General features: G+C 44.6%; 1 protein-coding gene across 9 annotated transcripts in view; it reads left to right on the top strand.

Annotated features, from left to right (window-relative positions):
• Positions 1-873: 873 nt before the first annotated feature.
• The window catches only part of Tlcd4 (TLC domain containing 4), an 81,101-nt gene continuing 59,941 nt past the window's right edge, over positions 874-22,033 (top strand). For 3 of the 9 annotated variants that reach the window (XM_006502478.2, XM_011240340.1, XM_011240337.1), the window contains exon 1: positions 874-1,082. The gene's annotated coding sequence lies outside the window, so the exon portion shown is untranslated. Of the gene's footprint in view, positions 1,083-3,529; positions 3,642-3,756; positions 3,865-6,905; positions 6,995-20,584; positions 21,283-22,033 lie in introns of those variants that run through there. The other 6 variants (XM_030252956.1, XM_006502480.4, XM_011240339.2 and 3 more) reach the window with 6 other exon arrangements.

Genomic DNA, 22,033 nt, shown 5'->3' with positions numbered 1-22,033 from the left:
CTCTCCTAAGTCTTAGCTTCCCCTCTGGGCAGAGTGGACCAGGAGCACAATCACCTTGGTTACTGCACATACTAGTTTTTGTGTTTTTGCTATCCCATCTATGTCTTTTCTAGTGGTCCTTTGTTTTTGTTGTTCTTGATTTTTTATTTTAAAAGACAGGTTTTCCTGGAACTTGTTCTGTAGACTAGGCTGGCCTTGAAATCAGAGATCTGCTCGCCTTTGCCTTCCACGTGCTGGGATTAAAGGTGTGTGCCTGGCATCGGTCCTTTTCTTTAAGCCTAACACTTAGTGAATCTAATAGGAGCATAGCATCAGTACGTGGGGTCAGTACAGTAAGATGATAAGAACTTCAAATGAATCAGAGTTTTCGAAAGGAGGAGAAAAGGTTTGGAAGGTGCCGTAGAGAGCAAGAGACTTGTCTTCCCCAGAATCATGGTTTCTATTTGAGGGACAAACCAAGAAAATATGGAGAGAAAGACCTTGGCTTAAGCCGTGAAGGGAAAAAGATGTTCTAAGACAATAAATTCACAAGTTAGGTGTCAAGAAAAGCAGGAGGATTGGGGAAAGGTTTTAGAGGGTCAGAAATGAGGGTTGGATCAGACTGGGAGTGGTTAAAAAATAGTGGGGATAAGATCAGTGGTACAGATCAGATCACCCAAACCTATCAGATCACCCATACCTTCGGGGGGCGGGGGGGGGTTGAAGTCATTGGAAATATGGGCAGGCTCACTTCTTTAGTCCAAATCTACTAGCACCTCTTATATGGTGTTCATGCGACTAGGCACCAGGGATACTGCAATAATGCATTAACAGTTGACACCCAAGCAGTGACTTAATAATAAGCCTGAGTATATAGATCACCAACTGCTTGGCAGGGTCTCCTAGTGATAAGCCCCATCCCTTGGGCTGCCAGGGGGTGGGGCCTTATAGAGTCCTGGGCGGCTAGAGTCCATCTCACAAGAGCAGCATCAGTCCTAGTAAAGACTGAAAAGTATGGACAAGAAGACTGAAGCATCCCTGTAAGACCCAAGAAGAAAGACCACCCTGCCCAACTTCTTGCCTTCCCATGACCCTATGACAAGGTAGGACTATCTGGGTTAGAGACACAACTGGGGCCGCGTGACCACTAGGACTAGTGGTTGTAATTCTTACCATTAAAGGCCTTCAGAAAGTTAATGATAGAAACTGTCCCAGCACAACCCAAGTCCTCCCACAGACAAGACTCCTTCCTTAGTTATACACACTAACATCTGTTTGAGTCATAACTGTTTGCCTAGGACTCCTTGAATGTGAACCCTTGAATACAAGGGCAACTGTGCAATGCTTATAATGATTGCTTCTTGCTTCTTGTATGCCAAGTCGTTAGAACATGCATTATCTACTTCTCATAAAAGATATTATGAGATAGATACTATTAGGATCCTCCTTTTATGAGTGAGAACACTGAGCTACAAAAAGGCCAGGCCATTTTCTCTGAGTTACAGAGCCAAGAGTCCGTAGAGTCAGGATTCAATCTTCCTCAGTCTAGTTCTATGTTCTGCTTTTTTTTTTATCATCTATGGCATCACTAAAACTATTACATTTTATGTAAGCTGTTATGCTATAAATTAAACAAAGCAAGATAGAAATGTGCTATTACTATATGTGACTTTTCACTTCTTAAGTTTAAAAAGAATAGACTTTTTTTTTTTTTTGAGACAGGATCTCATATAGCCCAGATAGGCTTCAAACTTAAACTATATAGCTGAGGATGGTCTTGAATTTCTGATCTTCTTACCTTCACCTACCAAGTGCTGGGGTTATGGTTGTGTGAAAGGAGATCAGACTCAGGACCTTGTGAGTGCTATCTCACCTTCTACTCACTGAGTTACAACCTAAGCCTAGAAAAAGGTTTGTCTGTCTGTCTGTCTGTTTGTCTGTCTGTCTGTTTTTGTTCTTTTAAACATTTAGCATTTCAGTAAAGAATTACTTTTTCAAGCTAGGCCTCATAGTATATATACATCCTGGCACTCAGGAGGCTAAGGCAGGAGGAGCATCATGAGTTAGAGAATGGCTTGTGCTCCAGAGTGAGTCTCTATCTCAAAACAACAAAAATGTCCAACAGAGATGAAGTAGGTGACACATACCTATGACCTAAGCACATGGGAGTTGGAAGGAGGAAGATCAAAGGTTCGAGACTATCCTGGACTACTTTAGACCCTGTTTTAAACCTACCACCTCCACCACCAACACACCAGAAAAATAACAACCAGAAAACACACAAATACATTTCTAGGCTATCATGGGAAATAAATCGCAACATTTTAAAAATGATAATCACAAAAATGACTTTAACTTTCAACATTATCAGATTTATAGATTTTGATCAATAAATACAGTAAAAGAACAAAAAAAGGTTTTCTTCACTAAACACTCCTTATCTTTGAAATTCATTGAGCTATTTTTCTTGCCTTCCCAATCCTCTTCCGAGACCCTTCTCCTTCCTTATGCATGCTGCTCCCAAAATCCTCCTCTTTTTTTTTTTTTTTTAATTCCTCTGCTGCATCAGAGCCTTTTGTCATTGACAGGAACACACATTTCATCTTCATTCCTATTTCACTAATTATTAACTTTTTTTTATTACGTATTTTCCTCAATTACATTTCCAATGCTATCCCAAAAGTCCCCCTTACCCTTCCCCCCACTTCCCTACCCACCCACCCACCCATTCCCTTTTTTTTTTTTTTTTGGCCCTGGCGTTCCCCTGTACTGGGGCATATAAAGTTTGTGTATCCAATGCCTCTCTTTCCAGTGATGGCCGACTAGGCCATCTTTTGATACATATGTAGCTAGAGTCAAGAGCTCCGGGGTACTGATTAGTTCATAATGTTGTTCCATCTATAGAGTTGCAGGTCCCTTTAGCTCCTTGGGTACTTTCTCTAGCTCCTCCATTGGGAGCCCTGTGATCCATCCAATAGCTGACTGTGAGCATCCACTTCTGTGTTTGCTAGGCCCCGGCATAGTCTCTCAAGAGACAGCTATATCTGGGTCCTTTCAGCAAAACCTTGCTAGTGTATGCAATGGTGTCAGCGTTTGGAAGCTGATTATGGGGTGGATCCCTAGATATGGCAGTCTCTAGATGGTCCATCCTTTTGTCACAGCTCCAAACTTTGTCTCTGTAACTCCTTCCATGGGTGTTTTGTTCCCAATTCTAAGAAGGGGCACAGTGTCCACACTTTGGTCTTCATTCTTCTAGAGTTTCATGCATTTGGCAAATTGTATCTTATATCTTGGGTATCCTAAGTTTTGGGCTAATATCCACTTATCAGTGAGTACATATTGTGTGGGTTCCTTTTGCCCCTCAAAAGAGGAATGGATACAGAAAATGTGGTACATTTACACAATGGAGTACTACTCAGCTATTAAAAAGAATGAATTTATGAAATTCCTAGGCAAATGGATGGACCTAGAGGGCATCATCCTGAGCGAGGTAACCCAACCACAAAGGAATTAATTATTAACTTTTAATGCAAATCTTTTTAATGCAAAGAAAAACCACAGTGGTCTTCCGGTGAAATCTGTGTGTCTGTGTACTCTGAGATACACAGACTCTGAGGCACAGCGTCCTCCCTCCGACTATCTCCTGCAGCTGTCGCGTGAATGTGAGTAATATCATTATTCCCTTCTGTAAGTGAGGAGATGGAGACTTTGCCGTGCTAAATGAGTCTTGCTGATGCCTTGATTTGATTTCCTGTTGTCTGTTTTGTGGCCATCTAGTGGCTTCAGAATATAGTGAGAAGTGGGGAAGGAACTTAATACAGCAAATATTTTCCAGAGAAGAAAAAGGGATCAGAAAAATGGAATTCTCAGAGGTGCTGCTTAAAGGTCAGTGTCGTTTCCTCTTGGAACTTTTGTGTAAATAATGCGTACACTTAACAACATAACAACATGACTAAATAGCGCTTACTGCTTTGAGAGCGTGTGTGTGCATGTGCGCATGTGCGCACGCATGCTGTACTCCCATGTAGCACACGAGTGGAGGGCAGAAGGCGCTGCTGGGCATCCTCTTCATCATGCTCAGTCATCCTTCTCCAGGCGAGCCTCTCCCTGAACCTGGGTGGAGCTCACAGGCTGAGAGTCAGCAAAGTCCCAGTGACCCCCTGTGCCTCGGCCTCCTACACTGCTGGGTTACGGGCCGTGGCACAGTGCCTGCCTTGTTCCGTGGGTGCTGGGATCTGAACTCAGGCATTTGTCTTTTCAGCCGCTTGCCTGTTCAGCATGTAGCAACATTAGGTGCCCTGTCCATTTTGAAGCCATTCTCTTTTACTACATGAAATTTTAATGAGAAAGCTGATGGGCTTGTTAACTTGCCAACAGTTAAAAACTATAAAACTTGGATGGCAACTCCTTTCTGACATGAAGATCGCCTCCTCCTCTTTGCCAGTACTCAGGTGGGTTCAGCGGATCCTTTCCACTTTGAGTTGAACCTGGGAAATGAACCTTGGAAAGCAGTTTAGCAGTTTGTAATAATTACTACATGTCTCTCAATGAGACCTCGGTTTTAAACATCTTGGAAGAAGTCCGATTTTCCTCTCCTCCATCAGTGTTATCCTCTCCTCTCCTTAATCTTTACCCAGCGACTATCAGCTCTGCCCTTACTCTTGGCCAGTAAACCAATCTCAAATCTTCCTCATTAAAAAAAGAAAAGGCCAAATCAATAATGCCCTCCCTCAGCCGGTCTGCCTCAGCTTGGCTTCTGTCACCTGCACGCCCAACCACTTAGCAGCGGCACCGCCGTCTTTACACACAGCATCTCTCCATTTGGTAGTGTTTTCTACTCCCAAGGCTACTTCTGTGCAGTCAGACTATGTCACGGGATAGAAGCTGAGCACAGAGCAAAGCTGTGTATTAGGCGTTGAGATGTAAGTCGGCCTGAACAAAAGGTCTCCTGTAAGTGGCTGATTGACAGATACAAGGTCTCACTGTATGTATATTCCTGTCCGGGGAGGTCACCATCCTTCGGCCTCAGCCTACTGAGAGTGTGGGCAGTCACCACTCCTCCTGGCCTTTCTAAAGGAGCTAAGGAGGCTACTCAAGAGAAAGACCTTCCAGGTGAAGGGCTCAGAAACGTTCCCTCTATTCCTAAGCTTTCTCTCCCGCTTGTATCTCTTCCTAAACTTTTCAGGCTGGTGGGTGAATCTCTTTTCTTAAAAAATCTTCAACTGTGGGCTGGAGAGATGGCTCAGTGGTTAAGAGCACTGACTGCTCTTCTGAAGGTCCTGAGTTCAAATCCCAGCAACCACATGACGGCTTACAACCACTGAACACAGCTACAGTGTACTTACATGTAATAATAAATAAATCTTTAAAAAATTCTTCAAATGTTTCCCACCAAAGGGTTTCATCTTTTGCATATTTCATTTCATAATGACTCAGATGTGGCCTGAACGAACATTCCAACGTCATCTGGGTAAATATTGATGGTTGGGAGGTCCAGCTCCAGAGGGCAATGGGGTCCAGTCCTGTGAATAAGGCTAAAGGTGAATCTCCTAATGGTGGCCAGTCCTGCTCTACTATAACATAGATTCACATTGTAATAAGAACTTGCTTTCCGCAAAAATGAAATCTACTCATTCCTCTACAAAATATTTCTCCTAATTTCTTTTTTTCAACTTGACAGTGGCTACTTAACCCAGTTTAGAGTTCTTTGGCCTTTGATTGTTTGTTTGTTTGTTTTTCCTGCTTGGCAATTTGAGCTATAGATTTTGGACCCAAGATGTTGCCTCCCTAGTGGCAGCGGATCTTGTCCTAAGTCATTGTAGTCGGTCCTGATAGCTTCCACCAGCTTAGCCAGAGAGACTTTTTCTTCTAAGTTAACCCATTTGAGATCACCAGTGATGTATACCTTGCTGTGGACCAGCCAACCCAGCTTGGTCTACACCTTGAGATGTAGTAGGGGACCCCCATCTTGCAACACAGGATAGGCAGGAAGAGCACCAGTTCAATTAGGTCTACTACGTAGACCACCACCACTAGCCGCCCCTTCTTGTTCTCTACCAAGGTGGTGGTGACTGTATTGACCCCATGCTCAAAGGACAGGCGGTCTCTTTGTTGGGACGGCCCCCTTACCAGCAGCTTTCTTCTCAGCTCAGGCCAGCAGCCTTTGCCTCATTTGCTTAGTCTCTGGCCTGTAGCTGTGGGCAAGGTTGAGCAGATGGGTTGCTGTTTGTTGGCCCGGGGCCCAGGTGAGCTGGCAGGAGGTATTTTGAGCCACTTATAGAGGATGGTCCTTTGATGCTGTAGCTCAAGTAGCTGGGCCACTTGACAAAGCACGTGAGTCTCTTTGGGGCTGAATGTCCTGTCCAGTGCCAGAGTTCTTAGACCTTTTCTCAGAGGACTCACCACCTCTTCAGGCCCCTGTTTCTTTATGATGCTGGGGGGTGGGGAGTGGGTAGGGCCTCTTGCTTCCTCTTGTCCTTCTTCTCTTAGGGCTTTGTGCTTGGCTGGAAGAGATCTTTTATTTGGGGCTTTTCGTTGAAGAACAAGAGATTCCTGCTTTTTTTTTTTCCCCCACTTTAAACCACCAACAACAAAACAAGCGCTTTTATTAGTTCTTGAGAGCTTCACACAAGGTGTTTTGGTCACACTCCCTTTGGCTGCTCCTCCCAGATTTGCCCATTTTCCTTAATCACCCTGGTTTCTGCCCTTTTGCCACTTTGAAAAAATGAAAACAACATGAACTTTAACCAGAATTGGACACCATGTGTCTTCCGTTAGGGTGTTTGAAGAGCAGGTAGCCAGGAATCCAGTAGAGCCTGCCTGACCAGCGACTGTAAAGTTGCTGGTCTGCAACCTTTTATCCATTCAAATGTGTTCATGGTTACACCATCCCTACTTGGGTAGGGCTTTTTCCTAGACCGGAGATTAAGGCCTTTCTGGTCTTTGTTGATTTCTACACTCTACTGGAATCCTCCTGATTCTCCAGGAAATGAGCCATTTATCTTGGAAAGCAATGGTAGGTGACCTGTGAGAATTTGGGTGGGAGTGTCACCTCTGGAGGCCCCAGAGTCTTATGCAACTACCACCTCCAAGAAAAACGTGACAATTTAAATACTTTCTTCATGGGAAAGGGACAGTGGGGATATAGGTAATAGAGGGTTAGTAATTTATTTTTATTACAAATGAACATGGCTTGGTACATTGTTGTTCATCTGGGTTCTAGCTTTTCCTCCTGTGAGATGAATTTAATACTTTCTAGTTAAGGGAGTTTGGGCAAGAAGATGGAACGCAGCGATGTTCTTTTGGGGGCAGATCCAGTTAAGTAGACCAGTGAACTTTGTTCACAATCTCTCCCAGTGATAAGAGGAGGGTAATAGGGAAGGCCAGAGAGGCACTGAGTCCGGGGTAGCCTCTCAGTTCTTTTAGCATGCCCAAGGGATAGTCTTTGGGGTGGGGGAAAAAAAACATGAAAAACAAAATAAAATACTTAAAACTACTGTGATTTAAAGTATGAAAATTCATTTCTCAATTTTTTTTAAGATCAAGTTTTTAATTTTGATTGATTCTATTCCTATTCTATACTTGTATATTGGCGTGGGAGAGAGGACTGAATAATTTTCTTTCAGTTTATAAGTTCTTATTTCATAAGTGTCCTGGTTAGTTTTATGTCAACTTGACAAAAGCTAGAGTTATCTAAAAGGAGGGAACCGCGAGACTCCATAAGATCTGGATGTGTCCTAGTTAGGGTTTCTATTGCTGTGATGAAACGCCATGAGCGAAGCCACTGGGAAAGGAAACGGCGTATTAGGCGTATGCTTCCTTATCACTGCTCATCGCTGATCAAAGCCAGGACAGGAATTCAAACAGGGCAGGACCCTGAAGGCAGGAGCTGATGTAGAGGCCATGGAGGAGTGCTGCTTACTGGCTTGCTTTCCCTGGCTTGCTCAGCCTGCTTTCTTACAGAACCCAGGACCACCAGCCCAGGCATGGCACCACCCACACTGAATTGAGTCTTCCAATCACCAATTAAGGAAGTGCTCTATGGGCTTGCCTACAACCTAACCTCGTTTTCTTAATTGTGGTGATGCCACCCCTGGGCTGGTGGTCCTGGGTCCTATAAAAAGGCAAGCCACAAGGAGCAAGCCAGTAAGCAGCACCCTTCCATGGCCTCTGCATCAGCTCCTGCCTCCAGGTTCCTGCCCTGTTTGAGTTCCTCCCTTGACGTCCCTCAGTGATGATGGACGGCTATCTGGAACTGTATGCTGAAACAAATTCTTTACTTTCCAAGTTGCATTGGTCACGGTGTTTCAGTCATATCAATGGTAACCCTAACTAAGACCATACGTGATCTTATCTGTGTGTACAGAAAAGGCTGTGCACTCCCAGCCACAGGGAGGAGATCAGGACCACAGAGAGTTTCCCTTGGAGATCAAGGTGAAATATGTGAAGGACGAATTCACTTAAATATTGGTTGATCTGAGAGATGGGCTGGATCTCTTTGTTAGCCTTTAATTTATAAGAACTTTGTGGGAGTGTGCATTTGTTTACTCAAAACTCTACAATCTCCATGAAGACCATTACTGAATGTAAACACCCCAGCAGGATTCTCTTTTATGTTCTACACCATACTGTAGATACTGGGATGCTTTGCCTAGAATTACCAAAGGAGAGACCTCAACCATGACATGTCCCAAAGTGAGATTATTTTCTTTCTCCAAAAATGTATACCTCTCCAGTGGCAGATTGCAATAAGTGGTCACAAACTACATACTCTGTCCATCCGTCTTCATATTTTCCTTTGCAAATGGCTTTTTTTTTTAACCTAACAAGAAATGGAATTCAGGTTTCCCCCACCTTGTAGCTAGGTTGCCCAGGTGCCTAGGACTGGGCAAAGCAGCAAAAGCAATGGTATAGAAATCCTGGGCTAGACCTTCAGGGTCTTTGTTCCCACTCTCTTGAAAAGCTCCTGCCGTCTTGGAAAGAAACCTGGGTGAGCCCCTGCAGGATGGGAGGTGATGCCTAACTGATTGGAGAAAGATGCCCAACTGAACCCAGAAGCGGTTACCAGAGGGGCTGGCAGCAGAAGTTGCCTGACCCGTGGATCCCTTGCTCCACAACTATTAAGAACTTCAAGGGCTGAAGAGATGGCTCAGCAGTTAAGAGCATTGATTGCTCTTCCAGAGGTCCTGAGTTCAATTTCTAGCAACCACATGGTGGCTCACAACCATCTGCAATAGGATCTGATGCCCTCTTCTGATGTATCTGAAGACAACAATAGTGTACTCATCTAAATAAAATAAATAAATCTTAAAAAACAAACAAAAAAAAACCCCAAAAAAAAACAACCAACCAACAAACAAAAAACAACCCTTCAAGACGGTGAGGGCAAAATAAAGTAAGCATTGGCTTTCCAGGGATGGGCCCGCCCACAGCATCTGTAGGAACAGCATCTGTAGGAACTGGTCCTGATTGCCTGAAAGACCATCTTGGACCATCAGGTCCCCAGTGAGTTTGGAGCTAACTGTCAATGTATGGTTGAGTCCATTTGAAAAAAGGAAAAATCTCCAAATCCAATTCATTAACAGAATCACAGCATTGGTAGTTTTTGAAGCCACTAAGTTTATGATAGCTTATCAGGCAGCAACAAACAATAAATATATACTCCTTTATCTCCTATCAAGGCTTATTAAAGCCTTAGTGGTTCAGCTTTCCCACATGTGACTTCATCTGAGGACTGAGGAATGCTTTGCACAGTCATATGTTGTCTTTGTACCCAGGTGCATGGACTATGACCAAGTGTGTAACTTGGATCACATGTAGACATGTTTTTTCTTTGATTTTGAGATAAGGCCTTGGTATATAGGCCTTGAACTTGAGACCTTCTTGCCTCAGCTTCCGGAGTGCTGCAATAATAAGTGCGTACCATTGGGGAATAGCTCTTCCCCAATGGCATCTTTGTGCCAGTGTTTCCTCATCTGCAAAGTAGGTATAGCCTTTTTAGAAAATGTAGGTCTGTGAAACTTGCACGTTATGACACCTGAACAGTACTTGGCCAATGCTTTGCTGAATAAGTGAGATAACAATGCTGTATGCAACCACACTGTTCATAAAGTTTAGGCTGAACCTTGCAGCAGAACCATGGGAGAATTCTGTACCCAGAGAGGTGGAAACGGATATGGTCCTGCATACTGCAAAGGAGTGAGAGGTAGTCACAAGCCCTGGAGGACTTCTCTTCCTCTGTATCCCAGACTTCTCTTCCTCTGTATCTCAGATCCTCTGCAGGCTGCTGCTTCCAGTATTAGCTTTATCAGTGCAAATCGAGAAGAACAAAGAGAAGGCTATGTAGTGCCACTGGGAGAGTTGAATTGAGAGAGAAGAATAAATGAAGGCCCGAAGCATAGAATATGCCTACCATATGATAGTCAAAGCGGGAGTGTTGGTCAGAAGTGCAAGCCAAGGCCACTCAGAGGAAAGTAACCAAATTTGCTTTGTATTGGTCAGAGTATCCAGATATCTTGAGATGTATGCTTGCTAAACCGCCCAGCAAACCAAAGCAGCAAGCAGCAACTGCTTAAGCAGCAACTTTGGTTAAAAAGAAAGAGACCAAGCAAGCAATCCCAGTTTATCTGCTCCCTAGTCCCCAGGAACCCCTTCCATCTTCATCTTCAGAATACTCCCCCCTTTCTTTCCTTACTCTTAAGTAAAACAAAACAAAACAAAACAACAACCCATGTGTTTCTCTCTCTCTCTCTCTCTCTCTCTCTCTCTCTCTCTCTCTCTCTCTCTGTGCTTGGGAGTATAGCAGTAACCCCATGTAGATGCTGATTAATAGGAGATTCATCTGATGAACCAACAATCTCATCAGACCTAGAACTTGAGAAAAGTCACTGAAGGCTTCCTGGGGGAAGTCATGTTTCTGTGGGACATAAAACACACATGAGTGGCATCGACTGAGCTGGGGTGGAGGTGAGGAAGAGGAGGTGGGGGTGAATGCTCTTAATGAGAAAGAAAGCTAAGGCTCCCAAAGCAATACCTACAATCAAGTAGAAGGAAGAGGAAATTTGGAATGTAGGGATTTTACAGTTACTAGATGTTGATGAAAAGTGAGTTATGGCAGAAGTGGTTAAGAAAGGAAGCCTAATGGAGGTAATTTGTTTATTCAATTAAGAAATTTGACCTTTATCCTATGGGCAATCAGTGGGAGGCCATTTAGTATTTAAACAGAGGGGTGACATTTAGAAATAGCATCCTCTGACTACAGTGTGAGTAACAGAGGGCAGACAGAAGGCTTGCCACCTGTTATTGGTAAATAAAGTTTTATTGGCAATCATACACATTCAATTATATTGTCTTTTAGGTCTTAGATGTCCATCCGAGTAACTGACCATCTGGCCCACGAACTATTTACTATCTGGTCTTTTTAAGAATACTTGTTTGAGGTACTGTTAATGTAACTTGGAGGAAAATAATGATAAACAGATAGCTAGCTTTGGAAAGGGGAAAGGAGGAATTCTGTAAAGGGGATCTGAGGAATGAATCACACAGCTCTTGTAAAACTCTTCAAACATTCAATTTTCCAGATACCTGATTTTAGCTTTACCTTGGTGACACCACTCCTACAAGATGAGTGCAAAGGAACCAAGATCACAGCTGCAAAGGGATAAGTGTGTGTTGTAAGTGAGAGAGAAGGCCGGGGGTGGGGGTGGGGGGCAAGCATGGTGGTTCATGTCTTAAATTTCAGCACTTCTGAATTTGAGGGCAGCCTGGTCTACACAGTGAGCTCTGGGCTAGAGCTACACAGTGAGACCCTGTTTAAACAAGACTAGGTGGGAATTGGGGAAGAAACAACCAAACGAATTGAATTGTAGACTCCTTACAAAAGGAGATCATTACTTTAACTGTGCATGAGTGTATGTGTGTGTGTGTGAGTGTGTGTGTACAACAATCAATTCAGCTTGAGACATACAGTAGGTTGCAAGATGTATTTAGTCAAATGAGCCCTTAACATCATGACCTTCCTAATATCTGCTTTGTGGTTCTGAAGCTCTGGCTCTGATGCAGGTTGACTCACAGTGGCTGAGCAAGTCAAACCTCGCACTGGTTTCATTTTTTAAACGACATTAAGTAAAACAACACCAGTGAGTGTATTTAATATGTCCTTCCTTCAAGAAGGCCAAAAGCTGGGTCTTGGTGTTATTTATATCACAATAGTAACATCAATAAACAAGTTAGTACAACCCCATCATTTATTGAATTACAGCATCAGACACTAACCTCCGTTCTTCGGTTCCTATAATAAACCTAATTATTACAGTCATGCGTAGCCGAGGAGACTGACTTGAAGGTTCTCTTTTCTAAGGTCATCAGCGTGTCAGTTTGTCACCTAAGCCTTGATGCCTCATAGCAGGGGCCCTGCCTCCTCTTTCTCAGGCTTTGATCTCCTCATTCGGTTGCTTAAAACCCTCCATGGTCTTCTCCTCTCCTGAGCAGAGTCTACATAATTTAGCATGGCATAATCTATTTTTCATAATCTCTCAGGGCCTGAGTGGCCTTGGCTTCTGCTGCTGATTCTGTAAGTGTAGGTTGTATATTCCTAGTTCTGGGGCCTCTTGGGGACATCCTTCGTCCCTCTGTGCTTCTGTGGGTTGACATATTCCTCCTCTCTTTGGAGACTCCTTTCTTCACCTCTGCCTGGTCTTTGGGGTAAAAATCCAAGTTCTCCCCATTCTCCCCTCTGAGATCTAGCTTTTCAGTGTTTTGATTCTCTCACTGGGAAGTGGATATCTGTTTCCTCAGAAATGGTTACACGGAAAGATTTGGGGCTCTCCTACCCTGCTTGATCTCTGGAACTGTTGCTTGGCTTCTGTAAGCCATATTGGATTTTCATTTATAAAATAGGGTAATATGATGCCTTACTGTTGTTAGACACATTGTAAGTACTCAGAATAAACAGTCATTATTCAGCTCCCGTGCAATTAAGACTCACATGTCTCATTCTAGCGCAGTAACTTTGAGTACGCTGTACTTCCTTAGTGATGCTCTGGTCATCGTTTTAGGTTCAACACAAACTATTCTGTGATTTCTCTTCTTAGCTTTCACACGTGCGTGTACTTGCAATGTGTAGGGCTGGATGCTTGTGGGACACAGGTTTGCCCTGAAGTTGCTATCAGAGTCTTCCTCAGTCATTCTACACCTTATTTTTCGAGGCAGAGTGTCTGAGTTGCACTCACAGCTTGATGATAGAACTAGTTCTAAGCAGCTGGCTTGCTGTGGAGTCCCTTCTCTGTATCTTTAGGGCAGTCTGCCATGCTCATCCTTGTGTTTATATAGGCTCAGGAGATCCAAACTCCGATCTCCATGCGGTCTCCGTGCCAGAGACCCAGATCTCCACTGCCCTTCTCCTTTCTCTTTCACAGTAACAGCTTCATACATGGTAGCCAGGTGCTCCTCTCCCAACTCTTTTGACTTTTCATTTTGAGACTGGATCTCACAAGGTTACCCAGGAAAATAGTCTTTAACTCATTCTATAGTACAGCCTAGAAATGGTGATTCCTCTGTTTCGGTCTCCCAAACAGCTGGGAGACCATATTACCAGCCCTGGCTTTCTTTCCAAAATGGTTGGTGCTCCTTGATTCAATTTAATTCCCACAGTAGTGCAGTCAGGTCTTGTCTACATGAAATCTATTTTGAAAGTCATTCAAGATTATTCTCATTACTTTTCAGATAAAGTAACTGAGGTTGAGGGTAAGGACGTAGAATACTTCAAGTCACATGACTAGTAGAAAAATGTAAAAACTGGCATTGTTGTATCAGTTAAAGTCAGAGGGCAACTTGCAGGAGTTGCTGGAGGTAGGTCTGAGCATTTCCTGCCTGCAGTGATCTGACAGGCAAGGTGGCCCCGAGTTCAATCCCCAGCACTTGGTAGGTAGAGGCAGGTGGATCAGAAGTTCAAAGTCTTAGCCATTCTGACTGGTGTGAGGTGGAATCTCAGGGTTGTTTTGATTTGCATTTCCCTGATGATTAAGGATGTTGAACATTATTTTTAGGTGTTTCTCAGCCATGCAATATTCCTCAGTTGAGAATTCTTTGTTTAGTTCTATACCCCATTTTAAAATAGGGTTATTTGTTTCTCTGGAGTCTAACTTCTTGAGTTCTTGGTATATATTGGATATTAGCCCTCTATCGGATTTAGGGTTGGTAAAGATCTTTTCCAAATATTTTGGTGGCCTTTTTGTCTTATTGACAGTGTAATTTGCCTTACAGAAGCTTTGCAATTTCATGAGGTCCCATTTGTCGATTCTTGATCTTACAGCACAAACCATTGGTGTTTTGTTCAGTAATTTCCCCCCTGTGCTCATATCTTTGAGATTTTCCCCCACTTTCTCCTCTATTAGTTTCAGTGTATGTGGTTTTATGTGGAGGTCCTTGATCCACTTAGACTTGAGCTTTGTACAAGGAGATAAGAATGTATTGACTCACATTCTTCTACGTGCTGACCGCCAGTTGAGCCAGCAACATTTGTTGAAAATGTTGTCTTTTTTCCACTGGGTGGTTTTATCTCCTTTGTCAAAGATCAAATGACCATAGGTGTGTGGTTCATTCTGGGTCTTCAATTCTATTCCATTGATCTACCTGCCTGTCACTGTACCAATACCATGCAGTTTTTGTTTTTGTTTTTTTTTAATCATAATTGCTCTGTAGTACAGCTTGAGGTCAGGCATGGTGATTCCACCAGAGGATCTTTTATTGTTGAGAATAGTTTTCACTATCTTAGGTTTTTTGTTTAACAGATGAATTTGCAAATTGCCCTTTATAACTCTGTGAAGAATTGAGTTGGAATTTTGATGGGGATTGCATTGAATCTGTAGATTGCTTTTGGCAAGATGGCCACTTTTACTATATTAATCCTGCCAATTCATGAGCATGGGAGATCTTTCCATCTTCTGAGATCTTCAATTTCTTTCTTCAGAGACTTGAAGTTCTTATCATACAGATCTTTCAACTGCTTAGAGTCACACCAAGGTATTTTACATTATTTGTGACTATTGTGAAGGGTGTTGTTTCCCAGGTAACCCAATCAAAAGAGAACACACATGATATGTACTCACTGATAAGTGGGTATTAGTCCAGAAGCTCAGAATACCCAAGATATAATTCACAAACCACATGAAACTCAAGAAGAAGGAAGATCAAAGTGTGGCTACTTCAATCCTTCCTAGAACAGGGAACAAAATACCCACCGAAGGAGTTACAGAGACAAAGTGTGGAGCAGAGACTGAAGGAATGACCAGCCAGAGACTGCCCCACTTGGGGATCCATCCTACATGCAATCACCAAACCCAGACACTATTGTGGATGCTAACAAGTGCTTGCTGGCAGGAGCCTGATATAGCTGTTCCCTGAGAGACCCTGCCAGTGCCTGACAAATATAGAAGGAGATGCTCACAACCATCCATTGGACTGAGTACAGGGTCCCCAATGAAGGAGCTAGAGAAAGGACCCGAGAAGCTGAAGGGGTTCAGCCCCATAGGAGGAACAACAATATGAACTAACCAGTACCCCAGAGCTCCCAGGGACTAAACCACCAACCAAAGAGCACACATGGTGGGACTCATGGCTCCAGCTACATATGCAGCAGAGGATGGCCTAGTTGGTCATCAACGGGAGGAGAGGCCCTTGGTCCTGTGAAGTTCTATGCCCCAGTGTAGAGGAATGCCAGGGCCAGGAAGTGGGAGTGGGTGGGTTGGGGAGCAGGAGGAGGGGAAAAGGGATAAGGGGAGAGGATTTTCAGAGGGAGACCAGGAAAGGCAATACCATTTGAAATGTAAATAAAGAAAATATCTAATAAAATTTAAAAAAATCAAGGTCACCCTTAATTACATAGTGACTTTGAGACCAGTACACATACTAGTTAAAGGACACTTTGTAGGGGTCAGTTCTCTCCTTTTACCATGTGGGTCCCAGGGGCTGAACTTAGGTTGTTAGACCCGGCAGCAAGTGCCTTCACTCACTCAGCTGTTTGTCTCTCACTGGCTCCCAACAGTTGCAGTTTCTGAGGTAGATGGACTAGAGGCATGGTTTCTCCTTAGAAGGGAAAGATAGAGAATGAGGAACCCCAAGTGTACCCCATCTCATCCGATCCTGGAAGCTGAGCAGTGCCTGGGACTGGTTAGAATGTGGGTAGAAGGATGAAGAGGGTGGAGAAGAGAGACAAAGCATTATATATTTTACTACACTGCATCTGGGAAAACATAGCAGCATACCAGGACTGTAGATCTGGAGCTCAAGAGAATTTTCACTGGCTATTGTGTGGTGGAGTTGATATCGGGTACATTTTTGGGAGCACAGGGAGGCAGCAAAGACGGGTTAAGGTAAGGATGAGGTCATCCCCTGGATTAGGAAGAAATGAAGTGAGTTTAAAGGTTAATTGCAAAATACAGTTAAGTGTCAAGGTAGAAATGCACAGATGTTCTTGGTTTCTGGGAGCCTCCCTGACTTTGAAATGATAAGCCCAAGGGTTCGGAGACTGTGGCAAGAGATAACTGAGACATAGGACCTGAAGGTGGATTGAGTAGAACTCTTTGTATATGAATGTGCATGTTACTCTGTGTGTAGGTGTGTTCACCTGTGTGCTTGCATAAGAAGTCAGAGGTCAGGTGGCTCTTGCTTGTCATTGCTGCTCTCTGCCTCGCTTCATTTTTGAGACAGCGTCTCTTATTGAAGCAGGAGCTTGCCTTTTTGGCTAAAATAAATGGCCAGTGAACCCCTGGGGTCACCTTGCCCCCCTGCCCCCACTCCTCCTGAGGTTGCAGGTGTGCCAGCACACCCAGCTTTTTTAAGTGAGTGCTGGATTCAGAAGTGGATGAAAGGGCAATAAATTTAGAGAACAAGATAGACATGCTAATATGCTACTACCAAGAATTCACCAAAGGGGGAGGGGAATAAAAACTAAAAAATGTAGCTAAGATAAAAATCCCTTAGTGTTCGGTATAATCAATGAAAAAAAAAAACAGACTCTTTCTAAGATATATTTTTGGGATGATTCAGGCTTTCAAACATAGTGAGAACATCTAGGAAGAGAAAGAAGTCAGAGAGGCATGGAGGAACTGTGGAGGTATCAGCTGTTTCAGCACCACGAGGAGAACAGGAAATAGACATTTTTCCAGATTCTATGCTTTCTGTGGACGCCTCTGAAGAAGGTTGGCGCTTCAGCAAAATGAGGGTGGAGGCAAAGTGACATGCTTGGGCGTCGGAGGACATTACTGATGGGTATCTGATGGATATGTTAAAAAAATTGGATATCATTTAGGTTAGATACATGTTCTAAAAAGCCAAAAGAGCCAGGCCAGTTATTAACTCCCCTCCCTCCCCACCCCCAGGAGGCCATTCAAGAGAAATGTTACCATGCACAGTACTTGCCTTGACAATGAGTTCTGTTCACCTGGTCAGGATGATGTAAACCCTAATTACTGTTTATTGATTGTGATGAGGCTAATTTGGGAGCAAGGGTGGGGCGGGTATTTTGGGACATGGTGGCAGTGGTGTTGTGGAAAGAGCTAGATCCTCAAATACTGTGACAAGCTGTCAGTCAGTGACGTCTGGAGTGGAAAATCAAGAAACATAGACGAGTATTAGAAAATTCAGAATACATGGTAGGGTTTGAGGAATGTAGCTGAGGACAGGTGAGAAGTAGGCAGGCCATGGCTTTTACTTGAAGCTCTAAGAGCCCTTTTAAAATTCCATATATAAAATTTCATATACATTTTAAATGACTCATATATCTATATCTATGACTTTTATTAAAAATAAAATGTAAAGAAAGGTAATACACATATATTCAGGGAGAAAAACATAATGTAAGCACAAAGAACTCAGAACTTATCCAGCATTTTACCCCTATAGGGATAACATTTTTTAATATCTTCAAATAGTTTCTTCCTAAAACACAATGGAAAGTAATTTTAAGTAAGTACTCATAACATCTGGCAAAAAGTTCTTGATATACTAAAAGTCCTAGTGCAGTCATTCATTTCTGTTACTAGCTGAACCATGCCCCTAAACCCGGCCCCTCTCACCTCCCTTCCTCCCCACCCCCACCTTTCCCCTCCCCTCCCCTCCTCTCCCCACCCTTTCCCTCCTCTTCCCTCCCCTCCCCTCTCCTCCTGTGCTGTAGATGAACCTAGGGCCTTGCACATGCCCAGCAAGGGCTTTGCCTCCGAGACAGGTTTCTAGCTCTAGCCCAGACTTTCTGATCAGAATGTGTGTGATCATCTAGACTTCATCTCTCAGCTGGGCGTGGTGGCGCACGCCTTTAATCCCAGCACTTGGGAGGCAGAGGCAGGTGGATTTCTGGGTTTGAGGCCAGCCTGGTCTACAGAGTGAGTCCCAGGACAGCCAGGGCTACACAGAGAAACCCTGTCTCGAAAAACCAAAAAACCAAAAAAACCCAAAACCCCCAAAAAACAGAAAGAAGAGAACTGAGCAATTTTTCCTGAGCTCCATTGTTATTTTAAAAAACAAAGTAGTTTTCAGTCTCAGTTTAACAATCAGCTCTATTTAGAAGTGTAAGGATTTTTTTAAAACTAATTCATCAGGGAAATTTGTATCATTTAAGAGAATTTTTATTTTATTTTTTTTATCTTTATTTATTTGTATATTTTATGTATACGAGTACCCTGCTGCATGTACACCTGCATACCAGAAGAGAACACTAGACTCCTTTATAGATGGTTGTGAGCCACCTTGTGGGTGCTGGGAATTGAGTTCAGGGCCTCTGGAAGAGCAGCCAGTGCTGTTAACTGCTGAGCCGTCTCTCCAGCCTTTAAGGGTAGATGAATAAATATTTTTACTTCTCTTGAGCGGTTTCTTTGATCAAATAGCACAAAAAGTGCAATTTAGCTTTGACGCCCGCAACACACTAGAAATTCAGGACTTCATACAGTAAACACAGGATTTTGAGGAAGTTTTGTTAAGAGTAACTAAGATTTAAAAGTGAATAATTGAAATGACCAGTCTAAAGAAATTCAGAAAATATACAGTAGGTATATTCTCTGCTAAAATCACTTTTTTTTTGTTAGACTAAAATTTAACATTCAATGTGGGCATGTATTATGGTGCATCTTACATGAGTTAGATGTCAGCCTGGGCTAGCTGAGACTGTTTCAAAATGGGGGTGGTGGAGGGAAAGTAAGTTTTGAAATTCAACTAGTATTTTCAGATCTCAATGTTTGTCCTTGATATAATCACTATGTAATCTCAATACACTCTTGCAGTTTGGTAATGCATTGATAGAGGCTCATGAAGGAATCCCGGGACAGTCACATTTCCATAGTGTATTTCCATAGGTTGACTTGGCTTGTTAGGTTAATTACTGTTGGAGTTAGAGAATTATAGATGTTAAGGGTAATGGTGGTGCATTATCAGGAGAGAACAGAGCAACTGACCAACAATGAGGAGCTAGGATAAGTGCCTGCAGATGACAGTCCTGAGATAGCACTGTGAAATTCGTCTTAGCTGAACTGACCCTATAGATATCTGCCTATAACCATCACATGCCCACACAGTTATGAGAGGAGCACATGAGTACATGAAGCAGCTATGGGGCAAAGCAAAAACAGTCAGGGGCTATGCAGGTTGGGAAATATCTGTGATGAAACAGGTGTGGCCACAGCGCTGTGGCCCTGGAATGCCGAGACGCTTGGGTAGAACACAGGGAACGATCTGCATGGTCTTCCTGGCTGGTTTTCTGACCGTGTAGCTCATAGAGGTTTTCTCTGTGGTTCCGCCTAGACCGGGGAGCTTTCAGAAATAATTGAATTGTTCCATTTCTATAGATGAAGACGTGAGCTTCATTGAGCTTAGTTAGCTCAGTCAGCTGGAGACAGCTCGGCTAAAAAATGGACTCCAGGTTCTAATAAATAGGATTTCGGTTCTATTGCTTTCCAAGATGAATTTAAATACAGATGTGGTGTGAGATTATGTGTACATTTTCTGGCCTAAATTGGCAGCAGATGCTTCCCTGTGTGTATGCATATTATTAGGTCAAATATGTAAGCTTTATTTGGTAGGTATTTCTCACAAACAACTGCCCTATGTCATTAATGTTGAAATTTCCAGGTTATTCGATTTATGTAGAATTCATCTAGTTCCAAAAATAGGACTTGTGACTGCTTTTTTTTTTTTGGCAAATCATACAGCTTGTGTGTACCTCTGCATTATTTAGTTTTATTCCAGTTAATTGGATCTGGTTGATACAGCAGGTCGGAAAGCAGAGTTTATAGACTTGGCAGTTTGGGATACTCAGCCAGTCCTAAAACAAAACAAAAACAAACAAACAAACAAAAAAAAAACAGTCCAGTCCCATTTAAACATCCTGACCGCAGAGGGGTCCCGGATATAGATGGATTGCTAATGTACCCGTTTTTGTTACGTGGAAATCGAATCCAGGGCCTTGGACATGCTAGGCAGGAGCTATACTTGGATAGCTTGCGGTCCTTCAAGGGTGTTCTCCGGGGGTTTGGGAAGAGGCTGCTCTGGGACATGACGCCTCTTCTACACACGTGCCTCCTAGCCGGCTTGGCACGCACCTGCAGCCTCAAACCAGAACGGGGCGGGGCTGGACTTTGGCCGTGGCAGACGTGGCAGAAAGAAAAAAAAAAGCATCAGTTGCCATTTCATCTCCTCGACAAAGCAAACCATGCGGATCTTTTGCACAGCGTTTGGGCATATAAGACAGAATTCCCCATTGAAAAGGGGTTTGGGTTACGTGGCGAGCCGGGGCGCTGACCAACGCGGGGGCGGACTCACATACTTCTTCTCCCCACTCGTGAGGTCTGTGACTTGCTGGGAAAGCCCGCGCACCGCACACTGCACCCGGGCAGAGGTGTGAGCTCTCAGGGTTCCTTCGCAGCCCACCGCCTAAGCTCGCGGCTTCGAGCTCCCGCCGCGATCCAAGTCCCAGCGCCGGGAGGTGGGCCCCACGCGCGGCCTCCGGGCCCCGCCCACTCTGGCCTGGGGTCGGAGCCGCGGCGAGCGCCAGCCCAGTCCGAGCGGCCGCGGCCCCTTTAAGGAGCCGCTCTGCGGTAACCCGAGCCCGCAGTCCGGGCGGGCGCGGCGGCAGCGGCGGCGCGAGCCTCGGCGACAGCTCCTCCGGGCTCCCCCGGCTTTCCGCGAGCATCTCGCGCGTGGCTCCGGCCGGCGCAGCCTTCGGGCCAGGCTGGATGACCAGGCGCCTGTGAGCCCCGCTGCGCTCTCCCGGCCCCGCGTAGCCGCCGCCCGCGGGAGTCGTCCCGGGACCCGGCACAGGTGACGCCGTTTGGACGGGATCCGGGAGGAGGGCGGCCTCGCCCAGCGCAGCCTCGGGCACTGCGCCGCGTCGCACCGGCCTAGCGCGGCCGAGCTCGGGCGCCCGAGGCGGGTGGGAGCGCGCGGGAGGCTCTCGCAGGTGTGCGGCGGCGCAGCATCCTTCCTGCTGTCGGCCCCGCGCCGCTTAGCTCGGAGCAGATGATGTCCCGGGCCCGCGGCCCCCGGCGCTGGCCCGGGGTCCACTCGGTTCTCCCAGGCTGCTTGGTTCGGTCCCCCGGCTTTCCTGCTTGGCTAGAGGCAATCAAGGGGTCTGAGCCCAAAGCGGGTGGGTGCAACCTCTGGGCCTGCGGGGGACGCTTTCTTGCGAGAGACCGGCTCAGGGTCGGGAGCATCAAGTGGCATCCCCATCCTCCTTTTCTAAAAAAAGTAGCCTATTTTTACCCCCCACGACTCTCAAGTGGGTCCCATTTTTAGCCACCTGAGTGCTTAAGTCTAGTGGAGGGAGAATTGGTTTCTCTTTCCAGCCTCTGTAACCTCCTGGCAAGTTGGTTAAACTAAGTGCCTTCGTTTACCTTGGTAGGAAATGGGGCCTCTAATGCCACTATCTTATTTTCCCACCTTTCCAAGATGGTAGGGCAGCCTCTGTGAAAGTGGTTTTAAGTTAAGTTCATTTAACGGACACTTGCTGGCCTGTGTTTTTGTTTTTATTTGTAAGCATTTTCGAGCCACTGTACATGTGTATGTAAAACTG

This window comes from Mus musculus, chromosome 3 (genome assembly GCF_000001635.26).
Source record: "Mus musculus strain C57BL/6J chromosome 3, GRCm38.p6 C57BL/6J".
In the NCBI taxonomy this organism is placed as follows: Eukaryota; Metazoa; Chordata; class Mammalia; order Rodentia; family Muridae; genus Mus; species Mus musculus.
This window is presented reverse-complemented; position numbering and strand designations above follow the sequence as displayed.